At 46.0% G+C, this 25,939-nt stretch overlaps 1 protein-coding gene across 1 annotated transcript in view; it reads right to left on the reverse strand.

Annotated features, from left to right (window-relative positions):
* Positions 1-25,939, reverse strand: part of Cdh13 (cadherin 13) — a 674,883-nt gene that overhangs the window by 329,589 nt on the left and 319,355 nt on the right. The window lies entirely within an intron of this gene.

A 25,939-nucleotide genomic window follows, 5' to 3' on the forward strand; every position in this document is an offset into this window, starting at 1 on the left:
AGAAAGAAGGAAATAAAACATAAAATACTAGAGACCAAACAGTATTATTAGAGTTCATGCTAGGAACTGTTGCCTGTGAATAATAATTCCCTTCTTTTTCTAAAGGGAGATGATAAGGGTGTTGGGGGAGGGGTTCACTAAAGGGGAATTAGCTCCGGGGTGAGGTTAATTTTATTCCCTGATCTAATTAGGATGCTGAAAAGAATTACAAGTCGCTTTCAAATGTAACTCCATACCACATACTGATTGATATCTTCTGTACCATCAGAAGCAAAATCTTACACTTCAGACAAAAAGAACTCCTATGAAAATCATGTGGTAAACAATAATTTCATGTCATCACCAGCTCCTGGCCCCATAAAAATAGAGAAGGAGGGAGAGGGACAGAGGGAGAAGGAGAGGAGAAGATGGAGGAGGAGGAGGAGGAAGAGGAGGAGGAGGAGGAGGAGGAGGAGGAGGTACAGGAGGTGGAGGAAGAGGGGAAGGCGAGAGAGACAGAGAGAGAGAGAGGGGGGGGAAGAAATAAGGGAGGAAGAGAGAGAATACATGACAGTTTTAAAGGAAGACATACACAGGAAAGTCAAACAGTAAATAAAGCCCTAAACCCTTTTTATAAATCCTCATTCTCCTGATTTTTCCAGGAGTCTAAATGGATAACTCCCTTGTGGAAATCAATTGGCCCTGCTGATTTATCAAGAGTCTCACAAATGTGTGTACCCCATAACTCCATGATTTCACTCTAGGAACACGTCCAAGTGCTAAACGCAGAAGAAGAAGCGGACTGTATGCAGAACCATGTTTACTGAGACACCATGTGCAAAGCCAAGAGTGACAGTGTACTGTGTTCAGTACACTGTTCAAGAAGGGTGAGGTTAAACGTGGGCCCCTTGGTGGGGAGATTCTGAGGCCATTCGCAACCAGCCGTTGAGAAGAACACACTCAGGGCCTGCACTCCCCACCCAGGCTTCCACAGGTGCCAGCTCTGCAGCCAGGTAATGAGTCCATGGTGGCCAGGGTGCCATGAGCGTGCAGGTGTCTATTACTGAGAGATTTGCAACCGACTCCCCGAACAAATCATGCTCCTCCTTAAGGAGTGAAGAAACTTCAGGGAGCTTATGTAGGAGATGCTCTGAGTCACAGAGTTAGCGGAGAGGAATGTAGAGGATAAAGTACGAGAGGAAGAGAGAAATCGCCTACTGGACGCATTCTATCTTCCATGCTCTATATTGAATATAGAAAAAATATAAAGATCTTAATTAACGAGACTAAAGGATATCTAGAAAGACAATCTAGTCAATATATAAAGACAGAAAACTGCAATCTATACAGAACAGTGAAAGAAAGAATAAGACGGACGAAAGAAAATAAGCAAAAATCAAACAATCAACACAAAGCAGGGCAAAACACATGCCAGAGAAGCAAAACTCAGCACAGCAAGAGGGTAGAACAGCAAACAAGAAAATAGAGTGGATTCTATTTATACGAAACCGATGCACCACCTCGGTGAAGACTCGGCGGGTTTATTAGGGGGACAGCAAGAGAATGGAAAACACAGAAAATATGTGCAATGCACAAATCTCATTTCCAGTAAAAAATGAAGCACAGGAGCCTCAGAGGAGTGGCTGCTCTGAGGAGCAGTAAGGTCCATGGGGACGTGAGACCTCGCTCGGCAGCACAGCCACCCAAGGCCCCGTGCGTGTGATGTGTTCAAATTCATGAACAAGCTCATTGTGCTCTTAATAAGCTTCTTTGTTTGTGACAAAGAGCTTGTGTATGTGTCCACAACCTCTCCCTCGGAGGGGTAAAGCTTCCATCCTCACAAGGACGGGTGTGGGCCGGGGCCCTGGGTTCCATGCTTGTCCTGCTGCTCCCTTGGCTCAGCAGTACCGAAGCCCGTGGTGCCAGTCCACACCCCAGCTCTCACAGCCCCCCACGTGTGAGGTAACAAGCCCAGAGGAGCCAACCTGGACTTGAGGCCTCTAAGAAAGCAGGGTCTCGAGCCCCTGCAGCAGCTTCTGGAAGGAGGAGGGGTAGAGATGATAATGGTGGCGCTGTCCTTGTGTCCTGGACTCTATGCTCACCATGGATGGCCTGGCACAAATGCAGATGGGTGCAGCAGCCTTCTTCCCCCCCCACCCCACCACTGAGAGGAACCGCAGCAAGGATTTGCCTGTGACCTTGACTCTGTAGACATAGTCTGTGCTTTCTGTCTTTGTGATTTATGTCTAGAGCAGCTGTTGTCCTGGGGTCCCAGTCCGGGGCTGAGCATGTCCCAGAGCTGCGGCCGGCCACCACTTTAGAAAGGTCTGGATGAGTTCCTGAACCTAGTTAGTGTGAGTGCAAGAAGTGTAATTCTCACATTTGGGGGGGTGGCCAGCAAAGTAGCTCTGTGGGCTGCAGGAGGGGGGTGTGCATGCATGTGTGTATGTGTGTGTGTTGGGGGAGGGGTCAGCTTAACTATCTAGAAATTTCTTCTAATGAAGGGAGTGGCAAAAGCCAGTCTATCACGTGCTCCATTCCGGCAGCTGAGCTCTTCATGACTGGAAGTCTCCAGGCGGAAGGTTCGGGGCCATCCTGTTTACATTTCTCCTGCAATCAACGGTGTGGTTCAGCCGGCTTTGCTGGTCCTGAGGTGAGATTTAAAGTTGGCTACATCTCTTCCTGGGGCTGAAGTTTCCCAGCTTGAGGAAGGGACAATCAATAAATGAGCCAACTTTCTGCTGCAAACTTGAGAGGCTGGAGAGCCTAGATGCTCAATTCTTTTCTGATGATTTATTTTCCCAGTATTCTGGAGGCTGGATACCTTCCTCCTCTCTGATATTCTGAACCTCGGGGCCGTGAGAGGCCTCTGCCAGGTCTTAAGCAGAGTCCTGGGGTCTGACCTTGTGTTTGAGTTTCCCCGTGCTAGAGCTGGGGAGCCAGTCCTCAAGATCACATCGTCTTCGGCAACTTGTTACACTTATCCAGCCCCATGTTTGGGAAGTTAATCTTAAAAATAAGATACAAGTACAGCAGCGACATATAATGACCCTGTATGTTCTACTGTCTTAGCTAATCTGTCGATTTTTTCCATGTTTCAACTGCTAGTTAAGAAATAAGCCCAAGGCACAAGCTTTGAAAGAAAATTTGCCAAATGACACGTCCAAGACACAGTTGCTTCCGAAATACGTCACAAAGCTAAGCGGGAGCAACAGCTGCGCAACTCAGAGCCCCCGAGGGTCACTGGAGGAGAAGAATGTTTTAAACATGCTCACATTCTTTGGCCGGAAGTTCGCTCAGTCATGGGTGCTGGTGGTGGGGTATAATGGGCACAATCTCCCTCTACCCACACTGGCAGGGATAAAATATTCATGGGAAGCAGCAACTTTGGAATACCTGGAGGCAGCTTGCAGTGTCACGCAGCCTGGCTGGTTGTCCTAATGGACAGGTCCTCCTGTGTCCCCAGCTGGACGGATCTAAGTGGGGCAGAGGCGAGAACGGGCCCCAGGACCCACGCTCTTTATGAGTTCACGAGTGTGCAGCCTGGGAGGAGTCCCCACTAGAAAGCCCATCCGTGGGGGAGCTGTTCTCTGTGAATCAATGGGGATTTATGAGGTGTTAGCCCTGTGCTTTCCCCACGGAAATGTCCAAGTGAATGACGCATGCTGACCACAGCACCTCAGACTCTACATGCCCACCACTGAGCCCCAAGTCCTCTCTCCCTGCCCATCCCCACCAGAGTCGTAACATTTCCCGTCTCTCTTTGACTCAGCTGTTAGTGAGTTAGCCATGTCGAAGGACTGGTTCCTGTGGTTCTGCCATATGCATCCTCAAGGCTCTGTCAAGCTCCTCGATTCTACCTGAAATCTGTTTCTGCTAGCATCATCGCCGGCTCTGCCCAAGCTGACCTGGGCAGCTCCTTGACCACTGCTGTCTTTGCACCAGAGCCCTCAGGTCAGCAGAATCACACGTGGGACCTTGACACCCCCCACACAAGCAAACCCGGGGAGCAGACAGCTTGGGGCGCATCTCAGGAAATCCCAGTCAGGGACTGGGGAAGCTGGGGTGCAAAGGGAAGGTCACCACCGAGGGCGATGCCACCTCCGCATATCATGGCTGCAGGACACCGCACAGCACAGGATGCTGGGAGAGCCAGTTGCAGGACTGATGCAGCACTTCTGGTCAGTCATTGCAGATTCACCGGGGATCTCATTTTCTGGGCTTGTGATGGGTCAAAAGAGACTGAACTGGATGTCAGGCCTTGGCTCCAAGCTTTCCACTGTGAGTGGTGTGCAAATCTGCTATTCTAGTTAAGGGTCCTTCCCTCCAGTCTTGGATGCACACACCAGAGCCCAGTACCATATTGTACCCCATGAGCAGGGGAAGGAAGAGGAAGAGATAATGACAGAGAGAGGGGACAGGTCATGCAGAGAGCCAGGAAGGTATGTGTGGATAAACCCCACAACTCCACCCAAAAAAGCAGATGCCCCAGGGTCAGCACACAGCGGGAGTCAGAGGTGCTGCTCCTTCATTTATTGTCCCTGAGCCAGGCCACAGTGGCGCTAAGGTGACACAGTCCATCATGGTTTATGGTCTCATTTGTGTGCTGTTCTAATGAAAATGCCCCTTTCCCTGACCCATTCCTCCCCTATCCCGGGTATTTCTTACCACCTAGAAAAGGCATGCATGCACACACACACACATGCACATGTACACACACATGCACATGTACACACACATGTACACATACACACCAGGTACCTAGTATATCTTACACGTGCTGTTTTCTAGCTCAGCTTAGAGATCATTTCTATTAACTTCTAGTTTCAACTGCTCGGTCCCATTTAAACGCAGGTTCAGGTTTTTTTTTTATCTATTTGTTAATAGCATCTATTTAATAAATGCTAATATTGCATGGCAAATGGATCTCATTTCTTATTTCAAAGATGCTTTCTCATGGACACCCCCTAAAAACACTGGTACCATTCACTGGAGTGACTGCGGGGAAGGTGTGTTTACCCAGTATCTGGTGGGTTTCAGCACCAGCGCGGAAGGAGAATGAGCGGATGCCCACTCCTCACTCCCCTGCAGCTGGGTCACCTCATTAGCTGGCAGGGGACAGCAGTAGCTGTGGACATGGAGACACAGCACCCCTCGGTGAGACAGGACATGCACCAACTCAAGGAGAAATTCAGACACCAGTGCATGGTACCTGGTTATTCCAGAATGGACTCAGAGAGAGATGGCATGTGGACTCTGTCAAATGTAAAGCTAGGTGCTTCTAATTCAGCTCCTAAGCAGAATCTTAGGATAACCTCAGAAAACAGGATCCTAAAGCAAGTTTTCCCAGTTTCCTGGTAGCCCCTAGAAGGGCATTCCTCTTTCTCAGTAACCTGGAGGGAACAGGGTGGGCTTGTTTCCGAGATGACAGTCTGAGGCTGGGATTCATTCTCTGCATTTGGTCTATTTAAAGTCCTTGTTTTTCATTTATTTATTTGTTGTTGTTCGACATGGGGGTTTGAACTCAGAGCCTGGGTGCTGTTCATGAGCTCTTTTGCTCAAGGCTAGCACTCTATCACTCTGAGCCACTCTTCCACTTTTGAGTTTTGAAGGATTAATTTGAGTAAGAATCCCATGGGCACTTTTGGCTAGGATTACAGGCATGAGCCACCAGTGCCCAGCTTGCTTTTCCCATTCTTTTTCCTTTGTCTGCATTCCTTGTTTTCGGTGAGTAACTCTTGACGTTATGGCTGTAAATTGTAAAATTAGAAAGCCATTCTTCACATCCACTGCTGATGACAAGTGCACCATCGCTTTGTCCAGCTGATTCAGAAATAGGCTCTGTGACTGAAATTCAGAATTGTTTCGTTAAGGGACTTCTTCTCCATATTTACAACAAATAATTCCTTTGTTCCTTCGATTTTCTTCCTTCTCATGGGTAATTCTACTACCACATCTCTCCATCTTAATTAAGACAGCAGGGTTGGGGTGACGCATTTCCGTGGTAATTTCTCTTTCATGGAGCTCTTTTCTGTGAAGCCCAAATCAGCAAAATGTCTTTCATCAGCTGTTCTGTTTCCCTCTCTTCTCTTTGTTCAGATTACAGAGCCTCACATTTTAATTCAGCCCCAACCTCTCCTCCACGCTGTGCAGTTTACATTAATAAATTCTCCTTCACAATCGTGAATGTGGCGTCGCCTGTCTCCTCACATCATTGATTACTGTGTCCTTTGAAGGTTCAAAGGTGTGTCAGATCTACCATGAAAAAGGAGGGGGGAAAAACGAGAAAAAAGAAACCACATTTGATAGACTCCGAACTCTGAGGTTTCCCTGGGCCTGGTGGTTTTGAAGTTATGTCAGTAAAACAACTGCAGTGAGAAGAGCGGTGTGTGATAAATATTCAATTGCTGTGCAGTGCTGTTCTTCCCTAAGAGATGGCAGGGAGGCTGCTTCCTCTTTCGCAGTTAGGCTTGGTGATCCTGCAACCATTTGATATGGAGCCCAGCGAATCGAGTCTGGGACCGAAAGAGCTATATGTTGGCTTGCCGACTCTTCTGGAGACTTGCCCCGCAGGAAGAGAAGGATTCTACATCATTCGGTTTCTAATTCTTCTTCGTACTGAAGTCCTCACGTGTTCTACCAGTGACTTCTGAAGCTCGAGTGAGAACATTTTCTGAGCCCTTCCTCGGACTGAGGTGTTGGTCTTATAAGTGCTTTTAAGCTTCAACGGTTCTAATCTCTGTGATGCAGTATCAGGACAGCTACACTCCCCAGATGGGGAAAATGAGGCCCAGAAATGCTAATGTTTTTGCTGAGGGACATACTTCTGGGGTACAGAAGAACCTGGATTTGAGCTCACACCGTTAGAGTGGATAACCTGCGGCTCAGACTCTTGCCTCCTGCATGAGCTATCTTTCCACATAAAAATGTCGATTTCTGAAGGGAAAGTCAGTCACATTGAAAGAACTTTCCCATTAAACACGCACACATCATGTTTAGCCTTGATCTGGCTAAGGAGTTTTATTATGAAGACATTGTCAGAATTAAACTACCTTGTCCTGTTCAACTGCTACTTCCCTGGCCCCAGCCAACATCATTTTGGCCTGGATCACAGCACAGTCCTGCTATGGGGTCCTGACTTAGTTGGCTTAGGCCCTGTGTCTTCCGTGGTTGACTCCATTTGTCTTCTTTGTGGCTCCTGGCAAGGCCTCTGAACACTCAGAAAAATCAGCATCCTTGCATGCGAGCGGCACCTGTGACCCGTGGGGGAATCTGGACCTGTCTGGCTGTCCTGGCATCCTGGGGTACAGCAGATCCATTCTCACCTCAGGGCCTTGTCAGCTGCCATTCTTCTTGCCTGGAACATCTGTCTCTAGATCCTCACCTAGCTTCCTACCTCTTATTTCCACTGTCACAGTTACAACAGACAGTGCCTGTGGACAACACTAATAGATGATATTGTGGTCCTAAGGTTCAAATCTCCCCAACAGCTATCTCTCAGTGGTCAGGATAGAAGTAAGGTGGGGCCAGGGCTTTCCCCTCACGGAGGAGGATCCACTCCTTCCCTTGCTTTCCCTGCCTCCAGAGCTCATCTGCTCTCCTGGCCTCTTCCACCATCTTCAAGGGCAATAGGGAGCCACCTTCCAGCCCCTCTGGCTCTGGTTTCCTGCTTATCTCGTGTAGAGATTCTGGTGCTTACACTCAGCCCTGATGAGCTCCTGATTTCTAAGTCCTTAACTCAGTCACTTTGCTTTGGTCTTAAAAAAAAAAGGTGTTTTGTTTTTCCAGGGATTATGTGGAGGGCATGTGGGGGCCTCTTCCTATTTATTCAAATTGTTATTTAGGATGTGTCATACTTTATGTGGCCCACTCTCACCGCTGGAATTGTATTTCTATTCATAAAACCTGACACCTGCTTCCACGCTGAATGTCTCTGTTCTATGTTCCCTAGCAATCTCACATGCCATATATATTATATACGTAATATATAAGATTTGCATATATGTATTCTATAAAATATATATGATGTGCCATATATGAATAATAATAGTAATAGTGACATAGTAATAACTATAATATGTATCATTATTACTTGACTCTCTTACTAGAATGAAGGGATTTTCATCTGATTTCCATAGCTAGAGCCCCTGTACCTAGTCCAGTGATGGGCGTATACACTGTTTTGTAGAATAACTCGAGTTCTTCCCTTCATCATGAGCTGAAAGAGAAAGGATCTCAATCCTATTAAGGGATGCAAAATGAGAAAGAACTTGACCAACCATGATTCACTGAGTAGCTATTATGTGACTTCTTCCACGAGTTAAATGGCATGTGAAATACAAAACTGTGCCAGAAGACGTATCAGGTCACCAGTTATTGTGGTAAGGAGCATGCTGCCAAAAGTCCCTGGATGAGATGGGCGAGGGATGAAATTCACCTTCCATCTTTGTCGTATGTCCACAGAGGCTGAGCCTGCAGGAGGGTGGCTGCAAACGACTCTGGCATTCCCCAGCCGTCCTGACCCTAAGTTCTTATTCCAGGGGGACCATAAAGCTTGTTAGACACACACCAAGTTCAGGTCATGAAGGGATGTGGGTGATTCACACATGGCTGAGAGTGAAGAGGACCACAGGCCCATCAGTTCCAGCCAGAGGACGGAGCTGAGTTCAGCGTCGGCCTGCTGCGGGGACGTGTTTGAGTGGCAGCAGGAGGATCATAGTTCCTGTCCCATTTGGGATGGATGCGGGGTGGCACAAAGAATTCACTGTCCTTCTGTGAGCATGAGCCTCCTCTCCTCTAAAATGGGTCCTGTCTCCCCAGTGACGTTTTGCCTGACTTCAGTATCTAAAATTGTACGTTATCCCATGATCCCCCTTTCTTTATGGATATCGAAATCATTAACATCTGCATGCTGCATCATTCACTTTCATTATTTTATTTACTCCCTGTCTATCCCCCACCAAGGCCTGTGAGCCATAGGCAGGGATTTGGTTTTTTCTCTTTCTCACTTCACCTAGTAAACCAGCGCAGGCCTTGGCACCTGGCATGAGCTCAGAGCACAAATGCCTTGAATGAGTGATGAACTGATGTAGCTGAGACGGCACAAGGAGCCTGTGTGGAGCCGTAAACTCCATCGAGATGCTCAGTTGTGCTTACTGGTGATCAGACAGCTGGACTGAGGGGTGCAGATGGAGGCCAAGTACTAACTCGGCCTTACAGGACAGCACAGAGGGTGCTGCTGGAAAAGGGATGCTCCAGGTAAAAGTCCACCCAGATTACAGTGCCACCATGCATGGTACAGGTTCCACGTGCTACTCGAGCCTCAGACACAGTGCCAGGCTCATCTGAGCAGCCTGGCCTCACCTACGATGCCGTGAGCACGCTGGAGAGGAAAGAGCTGAGTCAAGTGACGGAAGGTATTTTCAGAGTGGTGTAACGCTAAAAGGAACAACGGCCTGGAAGAGTGACCCCATAGGCTGTTATCCCCAGAAGAGATGGAAGCATAACATGGAATCTGTAGGTGGTTCTTATGAAATAATCTGCCATTATCAGAGCAATGGCTAGGGAAGAGAGATGAAATGTGGTATTTCATGTTATTGTCTTTCTTCTTCTGGACCTGCTGAGACACAGATCCATGCTGGGTAGAGATAAAATTAAGACAAGGAGAGGCTGCCTCCCTCATGTATCTTCCATTCCCATTGGGCAAAACAGTTTGGGAGCCTCAGGGAGGTATACAGAAATGGAGGGACCAAGAGTGAACAAATGCAGCAGTGACATCCACTAGACACTGTTCAGAATGAACCCTACAACCATACAACCGGTGGGATGGCAAGGAAAAAGTCAACAGAAAGCAAGAGAAGAGGTTATGTCCAAAAACAGATACGTGTTCTTTACCTGATTCATGTAACTGTAAACCCTCTGTACATCATCTTTATAATAACAATAAACAACTGTAAAAAACATTTTAGCAAGGTAAGGTGACTTTTCCAAGTGCAGGGAAGGACAGTGAAGAGAGATGACTGGAATCGATCTGAATCTATATTGATATTTCTCCAGAAGCACACTCAATCTTGACATTATCAAAGGACAGGATTAAGATGTTTTTTTTTTAATTTCAAAGGTGGTTGGAGGGTTATTTTATGAGACTTGAAATATATCTTGCCATGTCTCTGACTTTCAAGCGCACAGGGGATGTTTTTCCTTTAAACAAAAATCGTGATGTCAAAATCATCATTTTTTTCAAGTATAAACTGAATAAAAGACTTGACTGCATTTTCGTGGTCGATAAGAAGTAAAAGCAAAAGGGTGCAAGGATAAACTTGTTCTCATTTGCATGGGTTTCCAGCATATAACTGAGGTCAGTGTGAAGGAATTAAACCCAAATCACCTCCCTCTGCATTGACACATGTCTGTAAAGCTCACGCTCGCCTAGCCCGAATTTAAATTAGGCTTCAGCAGAGACTCTCAGTCCTGAAAATTGAAATCATGAGTCGTAGAGGCAATAAAATACTCATGAAATGTGGCCATAGCCCAGGGATAATTTTTCTGTAATTGCACTTTGATTTCTGTGATCAGTCCTTTAGCTGCGGTACCGAGAGAACGAGTTCCATCTCATATGGCAGTAGCTGTCGGGATGGGGAACCTGTCCAAACAGGCGCCGACCTCTCGGATCCCCTGCCAAACCTCCTGTCAGCAATGATGTGAGATGTATTCAGATTTGGTTTCTGGGTTCTCTTAGGAGATGTATGGACCCATATAGCTCACAGTGGCTCCTGGATTCCTGAAAACTGATGATGGGCGCTGACAGGCTCAGTAAGGACTGAGTCGGTGGCTGCCTGTGGCCTGCACTGGGAGCTGGCACAGGCCGGTGCCGTCAGGAGCTGTGTTTACCTGTGCCCATTTCCACCGATAGTCACACACAGACTTGTGAAGTTCAATGCGAAGTGACATCTACTTCTTCTCCGCCATGATTCCCTCTGCTTATCCTTTCTCTTGTGGTTCATTCAAGTTGTATTCAACCTTCCCAGGACAGCTTGATTACTGTGGCTTCTGGTGAACTCAAACAGATCCGGGAAAATGTTGGCCTTGTGTCCTTTCTCTGTATTTCTCTGTTGGGGAACCTCTCTCGAGGTGAATCTAGCTGGCATGTAAGAGGAGCTTACGTGAGACAGCGCAGTGCAGACTTCTAGGCATACCACACGGATCCACAAGAGCTCGAGCCATCCCACACCCTGAGCCCATGCTTCAGTTGCCCAGGTTGTACCTGTCGTTCCAGAGAACAACAGGTACAGGGCATCTATCATAGGCTAAGGATTCGAGCTAAGTGTTGTATTGTCCAAGAGTAATATGGAACTGGTAGAAGTCAATCTTCTGGGGGAGAAAAGTAATGAGACTTTAGCGTGACAAAATACTTAAGAGTTGTAATTTTAATATCGTAACGGATAGCCTAGGGCTGGATGCATCAGTGACTCCGGCGTGGCTGGGGAGCCAGGATGAGTCCCGAGGGGAGTGACACTTCTCGCTGACATCGCGGAAGGATTGCCAGCACAAGCCGGGAGCGACTGTCTGCCTTTGAGAGTCACTTTTATCGATGCTTTAATTTTCTTGTCTGTATCTGGCGTGGATCATTCTCCTACAACCACCTTTTTGATCGTTTGCTGGACATGGTTATTGAGGTGAAAGTTGGGGGAAGGCTAGGGGACTGGGGAAATGAGATGATATATATCGTCTCTTCTGAGCCCCACAATGTCACACTGATACCTTGAAAGAAGCCACAGGGTGATTACCTGTACCCCAGTAATTGGCCCACTGTGTGTAAGCCATAGTTTTATCCTCATTTCTTTCTAGACAGCTGCTGGTTAAATATTTATTAGCATATTATCAGGAGCTTCTCGAGATGACAGTCAAGTTCATTTTGGGAGAAAGGGGAGGACTTTTTCAAACAATGAAAGGAAGTATGCACTTCAGATTACAGACACTGCCCTGAAGATTGATGGCGTCTACAAAAGGAACTGGAGATTGCGGGAGAGTACACAGAAGACATTAGCTATTTAATTTATTTTCAATAACTTATAGAATCACCTCTGTTAGGAACTGAATTGTCCTAAAGTGTATCTGTGCACAGGCAACCTTTTGGAATCTGCAGTCATTGAGAAAATGATTTTTGCATGCCTACCCTTCAGAAAGTCAGAAGGAAATCACCAGCTTTGGAGCTGCACTTATCTTATGGGGAAGGAGGTTGTCAATGATGGTGTGATGTGATGTCAACGAGCACAGCAGATGCCCTCACCTCGTGGGCAGTGACTGCCCACTCACATCGTGACTGCAGTGAGCACAGGGGGGGGGGGTGTCGTGGGCTGTTCAGATCCCCCAGTGAGGCCTCTCACAGCCATTCCTGCAACTCCAAAGATGTCTGTAGCCAGTAGACACCAATCGAGACGACTCTCTTGGCTGAAAAAGAATCCACCTTGGCCAACAGGACATCCTTTCTGGTACATCCTTTGTTGAGACAAGTCAGAATGATATGGCAAGGTCACGGAGGGCTCTACTATAACTCAAAACATCTCCCGAACCCAGCCTTGCATCTTCTCTACATGAGACTATCTGGGGTTATTCCTGAGAGGAGTTCCTAAGGTTTTATCCCACTGCAATGATGAAGAAGAAGAAACAGCCTCCCAAAGAATCAGATGTCCACAGGTGGCACAGCCCAGGGGTGCCAGCCTCCTGCACAAGCACGTCTCCATTTCCCAGCTTCCTTTGTAGTTGGGTTGGAGCCACATGACTGGAATTTTGCAACTACTTAAGAGAGTAAGGATGATTAATTCCTACTAGTATATCTTGAGTCTTTACTGGCAGGCTCAAATGTCTGTTCTTTAAAAGGCCCTGCTCAAAGCATTTGTCTCCTATGAAGAATCTCTGCTACTCTTCTTTCTAGTGGCAATGATCCTTTTGCTTAATCAGGATTTTTTTTCCTTTTTTTTTAAATCAGTTTTCATTCTGCTCCCATTTCTCATACTACTGCAAGGGCCTTGAGAATTTCTTTCACTGAAGGTTTTTTGGTGGCCATTTCTTTCCCTGTGCTATATCATCTTCCCAATTTGAAGTTCCCCCAAAAGGCCTTGAGAAGAAGGCAGGAGTGACACCCCGGAGCATTCACGAAGGAGGACTCGGCTAAGGGGATGGACTGGGGGCTTCCTGCAGAGATCCACGCAGCCTGGAACGAGGCAGCACATGGAATTCGCTATGGAGCTTCCTCAGAAAAACCCAAGGGAGCCCAGCTGAGGAAATCACGTCACCGGTGACATCATGAGCACCAGAGAAGGCTGGTACCAGAGGCTCGAAAGGAATGGAGCAGGGATTGAAGGCGCAGGGCGCTTCACAGGTGGAGGCCAGGGTAAAGGTTTCTGTTGTAGATGAAGGTTCAATGAGCCTATGTTTCTAATAGGACAAAGGGAACAATCCTAAAAGGGAAGGAAAGAGGAGGGCTGGGGGTAACGACCCCAGTGGTATAGTGTTAGCCTAGCAAGAACCAGGCCCTGAACTGCAAACTCATGTACTGTTCCCCAAATGTCCCCAGATAATCTACAAAGGAAGAGGGAGGGAGGAAGGTGTTTCGTAATCATCCTCCCCCTCCCCCCACCAGCTGTGAGTTTTCAGTGCCTCCCCACCAACTCAAGAGATTTAGGTGTCTTTAGCTGTTGTGCAGAGTTTAAACAAAATAGTTCTGTAACACTTTTGGATATTTGCTCACATATTTACTGAGAAACATGGTATTTTAGAAAGATGAACTTGCTAGATCACGCAGTCTCGGGGGAGCGTCTAGATCTGCTGAGTGAGTCGGAGGTTATTTTCCTGATCGCTGGGGGGAAACAATTGGTGTGTTTGAGGAAGGTTCAATGTATTTGGATTTCCAATAACTTCCAGTATACAGGGAGAACATGATTGCGCAGCCAATAAGAGGGACAGAAGTTTTACTTTTAAAGGGACAGAGAAAGAAAATGGTTGTGATAAAAGAGGGGAGAAAAAAAGAGTAACAAAAGAAAATGGAGGATGCTTGTTTAATGCTCTTATTGATTTGGGCTATTTTATTATACCAGTCTAAAGCTCAAAAGAAACCAGAGCTGAGAAGTTAATGAACTCTAGTCAGAACTCGCCAGACGAAGCTGAGAATGGCATTAGCATCTGCCTTGTCCTCACCGTGTGAGACCCGGCGTTGATAAAACATCTTGATCACTACAAGGGAGCCCAGATGATCACCAGAACCATCCATCAAATGCTAAGCAGGCAAAGGTTGGGCAAATCCGTACTGTGGTAATGGCAGGCTTTCATGCAAGCCATGCTGAACGCCAGTCCAAGAGCCAGGCGTTAGTCCTTCCATTTAATAATGGTGTCATTTTAGGTAAGCCTTTGGAAACTTTTGAGTCTCATGTCTGCCACTGTAATGTGGGAATAATGATGCCAGTTTTGACAGCCCCCAATTGTGATGAGCTGCAATAGGGATGGGGGCACAGCTGCCACCGCTTTCTTAGCAGTTAGCGCTGCTTCTTAGGGTTAGCACTGTGCTCTGTTCAAAGTTCCACCCCAAGTGCCCAGCCAAGAAAACAACAAAGAGGAGGAGAGATAGACCCTGAAATGGACGCAACATGCCAAGCCGTCTGCGGGCTACTTAGTACTTGGCAGATCGACTTGGTAGGATGAAGCCACATGTTTTAGAACTTAGACGTTCTTTCCTGATAGAGATTCATAATGCCAGGGTTACCCAGTGACTACAGAAAAGGTGAAAAAATTCTTTGGACCTTTGGGAATTATTTGTAAATATTTTCAGAAGCAGAGCTATGACAGATTCATCAATTCACTAAAAGCATAAGAAGCATTGTTTTCAATTGTGGGGGGGAGATCTTTTATATTCTGATATCATAATTGTTAAATGCCTTGTAAAAAACAAAAATATTTATTAAACACCAGCAGGTGCCAGGTATAATTAATGCTAGAATACAGTGGTAAAAAATAGAAAACAAGTCTTCCCTGAAGAAGCTAATATTCTAGTGGATGTATTTTTCAATATTACTTTACATGATAAAGTAATAATTGCTAAGTTGTTTATGTAGAGGAGTCTGTGCACTGAAGGTAATTTATTGCAAGGGTGCCTGGCTTGTTGGCCAACACTATTGCAGCCCTTCAGCTCCCAGGACAGAATGCCTTTCGAGGGGGCTAGAAGTTATATCCGCAGAATGTGTATAAAGAGTCACCCTTTGAGATATTCAAAGAGAATATCAGCACCATACCGATACGGTGATTGGATTTCTCAACACTCGCCTTGAATTGCAGAGTGAGAACGTAACCTAAGGACACATTCCAAAGTTTGAAGAGGTTGTTAAGAGCTCATGGAGCACTTTTCTCCCTAAGAGCAGAGAAAGAGTGACTGGAGAGAGGGATGAAGAGGCCAAGGGAGGGGAGGAGAAAAGGGGCCTGCTAACAAGGTGAGAAGGAGGGGAACGAGAGGAAGGAGTAGGGAAGAAAGAAGAAAAGAAAGAAAGAAAAAGCGAAAGAGAGGAAGGAAGGGATGGAGGGAGGGAGGGAAGGAGGGAGGGAGGGAGGGAGGGAGGAAGGAAGGAAGGAAGGAAGGAAGGAAGGAAGGAAGGAAAAAAGAAAGGAAGGAGATCAGGGTAGTGGTACATGCCTATAATCTCAGCTATTAAGGCGGCAGATGGCAGGGTGCACAACTCAGATTGTGCTTGCTTAGCAAGTATGGGGATCTGAGTTTCACTCCTAGAATAGCCCCCAAAAGTGGGGAGGGGGAATCAGAGCCAGTGGTTCACATCTATAGTTCTAGTTACTCAGGAGGCTATGTCTAAGGATAATGGTTCAAAGCCAGCCTGGTCAGGAAAGTCTGTATGTCCTATCTTCAATTAACCACCAAAAAGCTAGAAGCCGAAATATGGCTCAGATGGTAGAGCAAATAAACCTGAGGAAGAACACAAGGCCAAATGTCCAAGTCCCAGTACGTACATGTACACACACACACACACACACACACACACACACACACACACACACAAAGAGATCCACTGAAATGCAACAAAGGATATATGTTCATGTGTACAGAACTTTATGGCTTGTCAACTAAAAGAAATCTTGCTCAGTCTTTTAAAATAATGAAAGGGGGCTGGGAGTTTGGCCTAGTGGTAGAGTGCTTGCCTAGCATGCATGAAGACCCAGGTTAGATTCCTCAGAACCACATACGGAGAAAAAAAGCCAGAAGTGGTGCTACAGCCTTGAGAAAGCCCAAGGACAAGACTGGCAAAAAAAAAATGAAAGGCAAAGAACAGGTAAGTACACAGACAGGGTTTGTCCTCTAACACTTGGAGAATTCTAGCACCCAGTTACTTGCATGTGGATTTATAGTGGGACAATGCACTTGAGTAGAGAACAGGAAGGGGGCGTTCACTGAGTGCTGTGCTTACCATTCATGGATTTTTCCCCTAATGATTTTAATGCTGTTATAGATTTTATAACACAAAAGCTTAAAAAAAAGCTTGTGTTCCCAGATTTGTTTTTATTAGTTTGCATTGTAATGAATGTTGAAGGCTGCCATGGAAACCAAATTTGCTTTGAAAATAAAGTATTGTTCTAAGTTTTAATCACCACATTGTACAGTCTGGGCAGACAGTGTGGGAAAAGCCTTCGAGTGGATCCGATGGAATTTCTGAGAGTGGAGCGGCGTTGTGCTGGGTGCTGATGGGCTTCTGCCCTTGACCTTGAGCCGAGAGCAAAGGATGTCACATCTGCCAGGAGGAGCCTGTGGTGGCCAGAACCACAGAACCTGCCACAGGCTGGGCCAGGGGTGAAGAACTTGAGAGTAAGGTAAAGAGGGCCTGGGGGGAGGGAGGGAGGGAGGGAGGGAGGGAGGGAGGGAGGGAGAGAGAGAGAGAGAGAGAGAGAGAGAGAGAGAGAGAGAGAGAGAGAGAGAGAGAGAGACAGACAGACAGACAGACAGACAGACAGACAGACAGAGACAGACAGAGAGAGACAGGGAGACAGAGACAGAGACAGAGAGAGACAGAGACAGAGACAGAGAGAGACAGAGACAGGGAGACAGAGACAGAGAGACAGAGAGACAGACAGAGAGCTGTGCATTAGGGAAGGAGGGAGTTTTAGAAATGGGTAGAGTGGGGATACTGATTAACCCAAGCCTTGAGTTGACATAGGGACATAGGGCCATCAGCGCTATCCCAAACCTTACCCTTTACATTTAAGACCCCCACCCCAACCCACACCTCTAGTCTCAGCTCTGAGGGACGTCCCAGGGCCCCACTGCTCAGAGGCACCCCCTACTCAAGAGTGGTGCTGGCAGCACGGCCTGGTGCTGGTTGGAAATGCTGTGTCTTGCCCTCACTTTGAATCTGCGTTTTCCATGGTCCCCAGAATTCTGCGTACATATTGAAGATGGACATTCCCTTGTCTACCTAAGTCTTGTCACCTGTGACCTTGTATTTACTTGCATACAAGGAATGGAAAATAATCTGTTTTATCTTATTACAAGTCTGACCTGCAAAGAGTTCAGGAATACTGCACATACATGCATGTATGTATGTGAATGTGGGAAAATGTAAAAGGAAAACTGGAAGATGAAAAAAAAAGAGGCTATTCAAGGTGAATGAGACTAAAGTATAGGCTGGGCACCCATCCGTAATCCTAGCTACTCAGGAAGTTGAGGTCTAAGGATCATGGTTGGAAATGAGCCTGTGTGCAAAAGACCTTGAAATCCTTATCTCCAATTAACTATCAGAAAACCGGAAGTGGCGCTGTGGCTCAAAGTGGTAGGACATGAGGCTTGAGCAATAAAGCTCAAGGACAGCACTTAGGCCCTAAGTTCAAGCCCCAACAAAGGAAGGTATATGTGAAGGTAGCATAATAAAACTCATTAACTTTATAAAAACGAGTGGATAAGAGTAAGGAAGGGGTGAGAATGATCACAACAGATTATATGTATGTGTGCGAATTGTACAATTAATGGGTAACAATTCCTCCCCAAGACCATGTCCCCATAAAGCATTGTTGATAAAAGGTGATGATAGGACATCCCTGGCCTGTAGATTATAATTAGATAACCTCTGATCCAAACCTCTGTGTAAGTTTGTCATTGTGGCCCAGCAGTGTCTAAATGCTGTTTATTTGATTATCATGTAAGGGTAATGTACAAGGGGTAGCAGTTACGTAAGAAGGGAATGAGGACAGTTCTTGTTGGACATTGCTACTCCCGCCCTGCTTTCGTCCCAAGATCCCTCCCCACCACCACTTCCCTCCCTCCCAAGCTGTAAGGTTCATTTCCAACACAGTGTCCTGTGAGCATCACTGTATCACCGTGAATATCACCGTATCACTGTGAACATCACTGTATCACTGTATCACCATGAATATCACTGTATCACTGTATCACCGTGAATATCACTGTATCACTGTATCACCGTGAGTGTCAGTGTATCACTGTATCACTGTGAGCATCACTGTATCACTGTATCACCGTGAGCATCACTGTATCACTGTGAACATCACTGTATCACTGTATCACCGTGAGTATCACTGTATCACTGGGAACATCACTGTATCACTGTATCACCGTGAGCATCACTGTATCACTGTGAGCATCACTGTATCACAGTATCACCGTGAGCATCACTGTATCACTGTATCACTGTGAACATCATTGTATCACTGTATCACCGTGACTATCACTGTATCACTGGGAACATCACTGTATCACTGTGAACATCATTGTATCACTGTGAGCATCACTGTATCACTGTATCACCGTGAGCATCACTGTATCACTGTGAGCATCACTGTATCACTGTATCACCATGAGCATCACTGTATCACTGTGAGCATCACTGTATCAATGTATCACTGTGAACATCACTGTATCACTGTATCACCGTGAGTATCACTGTATCACTGTGAACATCATTGTATCACTGTATCACCGTATCACTGTATCACTGTGAACATCACTGTATCGCCGTGAGCATCTCTGTATCACTGTATCACCGTGAACATCATTGTATCACTGTATCACCGTGAACATCACTGTATCACTGTGAACATCACTGTATCGCCGTGAGCATCTCTGTATCACTGTATCACCGTGAACATCACTGTATCACTGTGAACATCACTGTATCACTGTGAGCATCACTGTATCACTGTATCACCGTGAGCATCACTGTATCACCATGAGCATCACTGTATCACCATGAACATCACTGTATCACTGTGAGCATCACTGTATCACTGTGAGCATCACTGTATCACCGTGAGCATCACTGTATCACTGTGAGCATCACTGTATCACCGTGAGCATCTCTGTATCACTGTATCGCCGTGAGCATCACTGTATCACTGTGAGCATCACTGTATCACTGTGAGCATCACTGTATCACCGTGAGCATCACTGTATCATTGTATCACTGTGAACATCACTGTATCACTGTGAGCATCACTGTATCACTGTATCACCATGAGCATCACTGTATCACTGTGAGCATCACTGTATCACCGTGAGCATCACTGTATCACTGTGAGCATCACTGTATCACTGTGAGCATCACTGTATCACCGTGAGCATCTCTGTATCACTGTATCGCCGTGAGCATCACTGTATCACTGTGAACACCACTGTATCACTGTGAGCATCACTGTATCACTGTATCACTGTGAGCATCACTGTATCACTGTATCACTGTGAGCATCACTGTATCACTGTGAGCATCACTGTATCACTGTGAGCATCACTGTATCACTGTATCACTGTGAGTATCACTGTATCACTGTGAGCATCACTGTATCACTGTATCACTGTGAGCATCACTGTATCACTGTGAGCATCACTGCATTGCTGTAAATATCACTGTATCACAGTATTACCGTGAGCATCACTGTATCACTGTATCACCGTGAGCATCACTGTATCACTGTATCACTGTGAGCATCACTGTATCACTGTGAGCATCACTGTATCACCGTACCACTTAAAATCACTGTGAGAATCACCGTGGCATTGGTTCACCCCTCGCCCTCACCAGTTCTGTGATTCCACTTCCCACTCCCAGATAACACAAAGGGGACAGAAACTTAAAACATTGACAACAGGAGGTAAATCAAAGGAAGACAAAGAGAAGAAGGAAAGGAATACCTGGCTACAGCACATGAAGAGAAAAACAACCCCTGCTTCCAGATCCTGTAGTTCATGTTGATTAGCCTCGTCTTAGAAGGTAATATGCACATCGCTATTGAGTTGTTAGGATCCTATGCTAGAACTATCCTAGACATATACTAACGACTGCAAATGAGGGGAACCAGGCAGCCTATGTTTCTTTGGGTTTGGCTTACTAAACTTAATATAATTTTTTCCAAGTCCTTCCATTTCCTTGTGAATGGGATGATGCCATTATTTCTGACGGAAGCATAGAATTGCATTGTGTATATATACACCACATTTTATTGATCCATTCATCCACTGAGGAGCATCTGGGTGGATTCCATAGCTTGGCTATGGTAAATAATGTTGCACAGAACATAGTTGTGCTGGTAGCTTCCATGTGGCTTTGTTTGTGGTCGTTTGGTAAATGCCTAGGCGTGGACTGCCTGGAGCTCTGTTTAACCGTTTGAGGAACCTCCGTACTGCTCACTAAAAGTATTCTCTAGTCTACAAGACTTCAAAATATGAGCCACTGAGAGCATTGAATGTGTTGGATCATGTAAAGAAATAAACTTTGCATTTTAGAAACTTTGTGAAGTAAGCAATAGCAGTGCCTATTATTATCCTTTTGTGTGCTGGTGTTGGGGATTGAACACGTGGCCTGGGAAACCGTCCCTTTGCTCTTATGCCTTTTCGTGGTTAATAAAGATAGAAATATCATATCCTTTCCTGTTGTGTCTGGCCCCAAACCATGGTCCTCGGAGCTCATCCTCCTGAACGGGTAGGATTCCAGGTGTGAGCCATGGTATCTGGGCACAATGACTCTGTATTACAGGCCTGCTGATTCTGGATCAGAACACATGCAGCTAAAATTCCAGGCTGTATTAATTTATCTATACACATATGCATGCATACATGCATGTATGTATGTACGTATGTGAGTATATGTACGCATGTGTGTGTGTGTGTGTGTATTGTATCAATACTGGAGCCTAAACTCTAGTCCTTGCACTCCGGCTCAGCTTGTTGACTTAAAGCTGACTCTGTACCATAAAACTCTGGGCTCCATGAATGTGGCTGGGTGGCTGCGGGTCACCTGGAAACATGAAAATGTTATAGGAAAAGAAAGGCTATTGTAAACTGTGTCCAAAGGATGTCAACAACCTGCTTTTTGCTGCGTTGCCACGATGACAACCCTGACATTTACAGCTGGGACTCTGGGAGTTATAATAGGCAGCAGGGAAACACAAAACCCACGAAATCAACAAGACACCCTTGGCGTATGAACATGGCATGCCTGAGCTGAACCCAGAATCTATCAGCGTGGCTAAAGAGGCAGGCACAGATCTGGGCGGGGCCTGGCTGTCCCGAGCCAGGGGTGAGCGCAGCTCTGAGTTACCAGGGTGCTCTCTAAATACGTCCACCATACGAAGTGGGGGAGCTGGGGTGCCCCACTTAGGAAGGCCTTCCCAAGCAAGGGGTGCGTTCCCCAGAAAGTATTCACCCACCGTGGCGGTGCACTTTTCCCTGCTCATGATCTTTTCACTGGGAACACACTGAAACCAGCGTAGGAGTCAACCTCTCTACAGCAGGAGAAAACCGCCTGAGTATCTTTTGAATTCAATAATATATAGATACAAGTATTTGAACATGAACATCCTTCAATGATAGGAACTCACAGAGGTTTGTAAGTGCTGCGGGTGGCTGCTTACTCATTCTATATGAACAACTGCAGAGTGTCAATGCCATTATTTGAACTTGGCTGGCTCTCATATATGTTTCAAAGCAATTACAGTGAATCGGAATTGTATCAACAATTTACATTCCAGAAGTATTTCTCAATGCAAGCTCTATTAAGCCAAATTAAGTCATTGATCAGTTTTCTTCACAGCTTAGTTAAATAATGTCGAATCAAAAATTCAATTTTACTTTGTTGAAATTATTTTTGTTGGGATTAGTTGGCCTGTATACAAAATTTCACACCAATTATTTGATTCATTGATTATTTTTTGTGCAATTAAATTTTATCCATGACAGCTTCTGGCTTGTCAGCTCTTTTCTGCTGCCTTATTCTACCAGATTTAATTTTGTAGTTTTATCTCCTTGGCAAGAACTTTTGATTCTGGCATCAATTTTTAGTCACCAATGAAACCTCTGATCAGTCCTGGCCATTGTCATTTTGTTTTTTTTTTTTTCTTTCTCCAATGTCTAGTTATTCATGGTATTATTTTTTTGCAGGGGAGGTGATATTTTTTCCTGTAATACCCCAATTGCATTCTTATTCCTCAGCCAATAATGTAATTGGTTGGTTCCAACTTTTTGTTTATGTGATCATTAGTTCAAAACTAGAGAAAAGCAATTTATGGGATATGAAAAAAAATGTCACCTATGGCACCTGAATTTACATCTGAAAATTGATTTTTGTCACATTAAAATTTTAGGACACTCTTATTCTAGCAGTCAGCACAACTACCAAGTATAGTAAAAATTATGACGGGTCTATGGCAATGTGATAAACTCACTGTAAATCCCAGTCCCTCAAGAGCTGCAGTTGGTAAAATGTTATTGATGAGAAGGGGTGAGATTTACTTAGAGCCATCTTTCTTGATGATTCACTATTGACAACTCCACCTAATAAAGCATAACTTGAGATAGACAGAAGAGTGTTGTAATAGCATCAAGTGTGATGCCCTTCATTTGATGGTTCTTGATTTGATGATTGACATTACGCATGATAAACAGTGATTGAGCTACTGGGATTAAGAAAGCTCTCCATTATGGGCCTGCATAGAGACATCACAATGAAGCGGCTAAGGTTGTACAGTTAATATACACTAATTAAAACAAGTCCTAAGCATCAAGAGAGAGGAAGCCCCCCTCCATTCAGGAAGAACAGTCACTGCATGGGGTTTCTCTTTGAGTTGACATTGTTCTTCATAGCAATTGCATTTTTTATACCATTGAATGGTCCAGAGTGATGGATGTGACAACAGAAAACGAGTGAGGCAGATGTAGCCCGGGTTTGGTTTCCCATCAAGCTTTGTGATGTTGAGCGTGTCAGTGGTTGCTCTGAATTTCATATCCTGCAACATCAACATGAGAGGGGTGACCTTGTCGGTCTTCCCGAATGTGAGAAGATACAGGTGAGAATGGTACTGCCCGACTATTTGCTCCTCTCCTGTCCCTATCCTCCTCACCCCATTTCCGATCCCACTGCGGGCTCTCATGGTGTTACGTACAATTATTTCGTCTTCATTGAAACAGACAGTAATGACACATGAAACCCCCAGTGGGCTTTTCTCTAAAGGGTATTTTGAGACCCAAAATACTGTATTTAAAACTGTGAGTTCCATGCTGACAAATAGTCATTACTGCTTTTGTTAGAGGAGAGTCTGAACTCATATAAATATCCAATTACTATATATTTAGTGATGATATTTAGAGAGGATGAAAGAATACCAGCTCCTGTGGTGGTTCTGAATCATTCTTATTAAGAATCAAGCTAATTGCTCCCAAACTTATTACTCATTTCTCCATTAAGAAAAAAAATCTTACCACAAAACTGTTGAACGGGAAGACACCATTCAAAACACGCCATCTGGGAATACATATGAACCTTTCCTCTCCTTTTGCGTGCTTTATCAAACAAGCGTGTGAATTCCTTGCTGCAGTTAAAACAGTCGCAGTTGCGACTGTTCCCTGTGGTTTGGGAACATTTTCTGCATTATCCCCCATAACTTGTTCTTATCCCAGAACTCCTGAATCTGTCCTATTTGACACTGTCACAATGCTAATCCTTTGCTCCAGCTACGGGGTCTGAGTTCGGTTCTCCATTAGCTCAAGTCTCGGAATCTATCAAATGCCTGTGTCCTGTATAAACTGGCCTGAGATTTGATGTTGGAATGGTGCCTTGGACCCATTGGAGGAATATATTTCATGTGTATGTGAGGAGAGGCATACATCTACAGGAGGGGCTGGAGCAGAAGGCTGCAGACAAAAGATTGGTTGCCACGCGCCCATTGGTTGCTGCTCTGACCCTGGGTGTCGAGCGGGGGTGGGGTCTTTGGGTGGCAAGGAGGCTCAGATGAGAGCATGAACATAAAGCCCACTACGCAGGATCAGTACCCTTCAAAGGATGGGAATAGATGGGCATGCGAGTCTGACCCCAGGAAGATACCACAGGAAGGCCGTGGTTGGTGATCCAAAGCTGGGATTCCACTGAGCACACACCCACGGGAGGGCAGCCTGCTGGAGGGATCCACGGAGAACATACCATGTGAGGGATCCACTGGGCACACACCCACAGAGGGCAGCCTGCTGGAGGGATCCACGGAGAACACACCACGTGAGGGTTAGAGGGATCCACTGAGAACACACCCTCATGATGGCGCCCCTCTTGAGGGGTCCACTGAGAACACACCCACGTGAGGGCAGCCTGCTTGAGGGATCCACTGAGAACACATCACGTGAGGGTGCCCCACTCAAGGGATCCACTGAGAACACACCCTCGTGATGGTGCCCCGCTTGAGGGATCCACTGAGAACACACCCTCATGATGGTGCCCCTCTTGAGGGATCCACTGAGAACACACCCTCATGATGGTGCCCCGCTTGAGGGATCCACTGAGAACACACCCACGTGAGGGCGCCCCACTCAAGGGATCCACTGAGAACACACCACGTGAGGGCGCCCCACTCAAGGGATCCACTGAGAACACACCCTCGTGATGGTGCCCCGCTTGAGGGATCCACTGAGAACACACCCACGTGAGGGCGCCCCACTGAAGGGATCCACTGAGAACACACCCTCGTGATGGTGCCCCGCTTGAGGGATCCACTGAGAACACACCCACGTGAGGGCGCCCCACTCAAGGGATCCACTGAGAACACACCCACGTGAGGGCGCCCCACTCAAGGGATCCACTGAGAACACACCACGTGAGGGCGCCCCACTCAAGGGATCCACTGAGAACACACCACGTGAGGGCGCCCCACTCAACGGATCCACGGAGAACACACCCACGGGAGGGCAGCCTGCTCGAGGCCTCTCATCTGCAAAACTCTGAGAGAGAAATGTATGTGGTTCAATCCATTCGGTTATACTGCTATGGCAGCCCTAAATGAGTAAGGCGGAAATCGGTCCCCCCTGAAAATGTACTCTCTGTCTAGTTGAAGGATGCTCCAACCCCGTTCTGTTCTCTAATGTCTAGAGATGTGACCCTGGGTCTAGGCTGGGTGCCCAGCTCTGTGTCCCTGGCACCTGTAATTCCCTTATGAGCAAGGTTTCAATCCCTCATCCGATCTCCACACTTACACGATTGAGCTTGTAAACAACACACCATGTCAGTCTGGTTCCCTAGTGTTTCTCGTATGTGTTCTGCCGTGGCTGGAACCTATTAGGCACTCAGTAAATACTAAAAAACTTGATTCAGATCTACTTTCTAAAAGATAAAGGACCCTGTCTCTACACATCACTCTTGTAAACCACTGAATTTCTGCAAAGTTCCAGTACTATTCACTGGATAATCTTCTTTGTGGGTTAGAAAAGTTCCCCATTCATCATTGTTTCTATATTCTGAGAGATCAAAGCATCGCTGGCCACTATGAAGACATAATCAGAGTTGACTGTTTGCATTCAGCCAATGTTGTGTGGATATTTACGCCAGATACAGTAGCTGAACCAGAATCTTAGGTTGCTACATTTTACTCCGTTATTAAAATAGGGTCCCTCACAAAGTCTCATCTCATGACATTTGACAGTCAT

This window comes from Megascapheus bottae, chromosome 24 (assembly GCF_031878675.1).
Source record: "Megascapheus bottae isolate mThoBot1 chromosome 24, mThoBot2.hap1, whole genome shotgun sequence".
NCBI classification, from domain to species: Eukaryota; Metazoa; Chordata; class Mammalia; order Rodentia; family Geomyidae; genus Megascapheus; species Megascapheus bottae.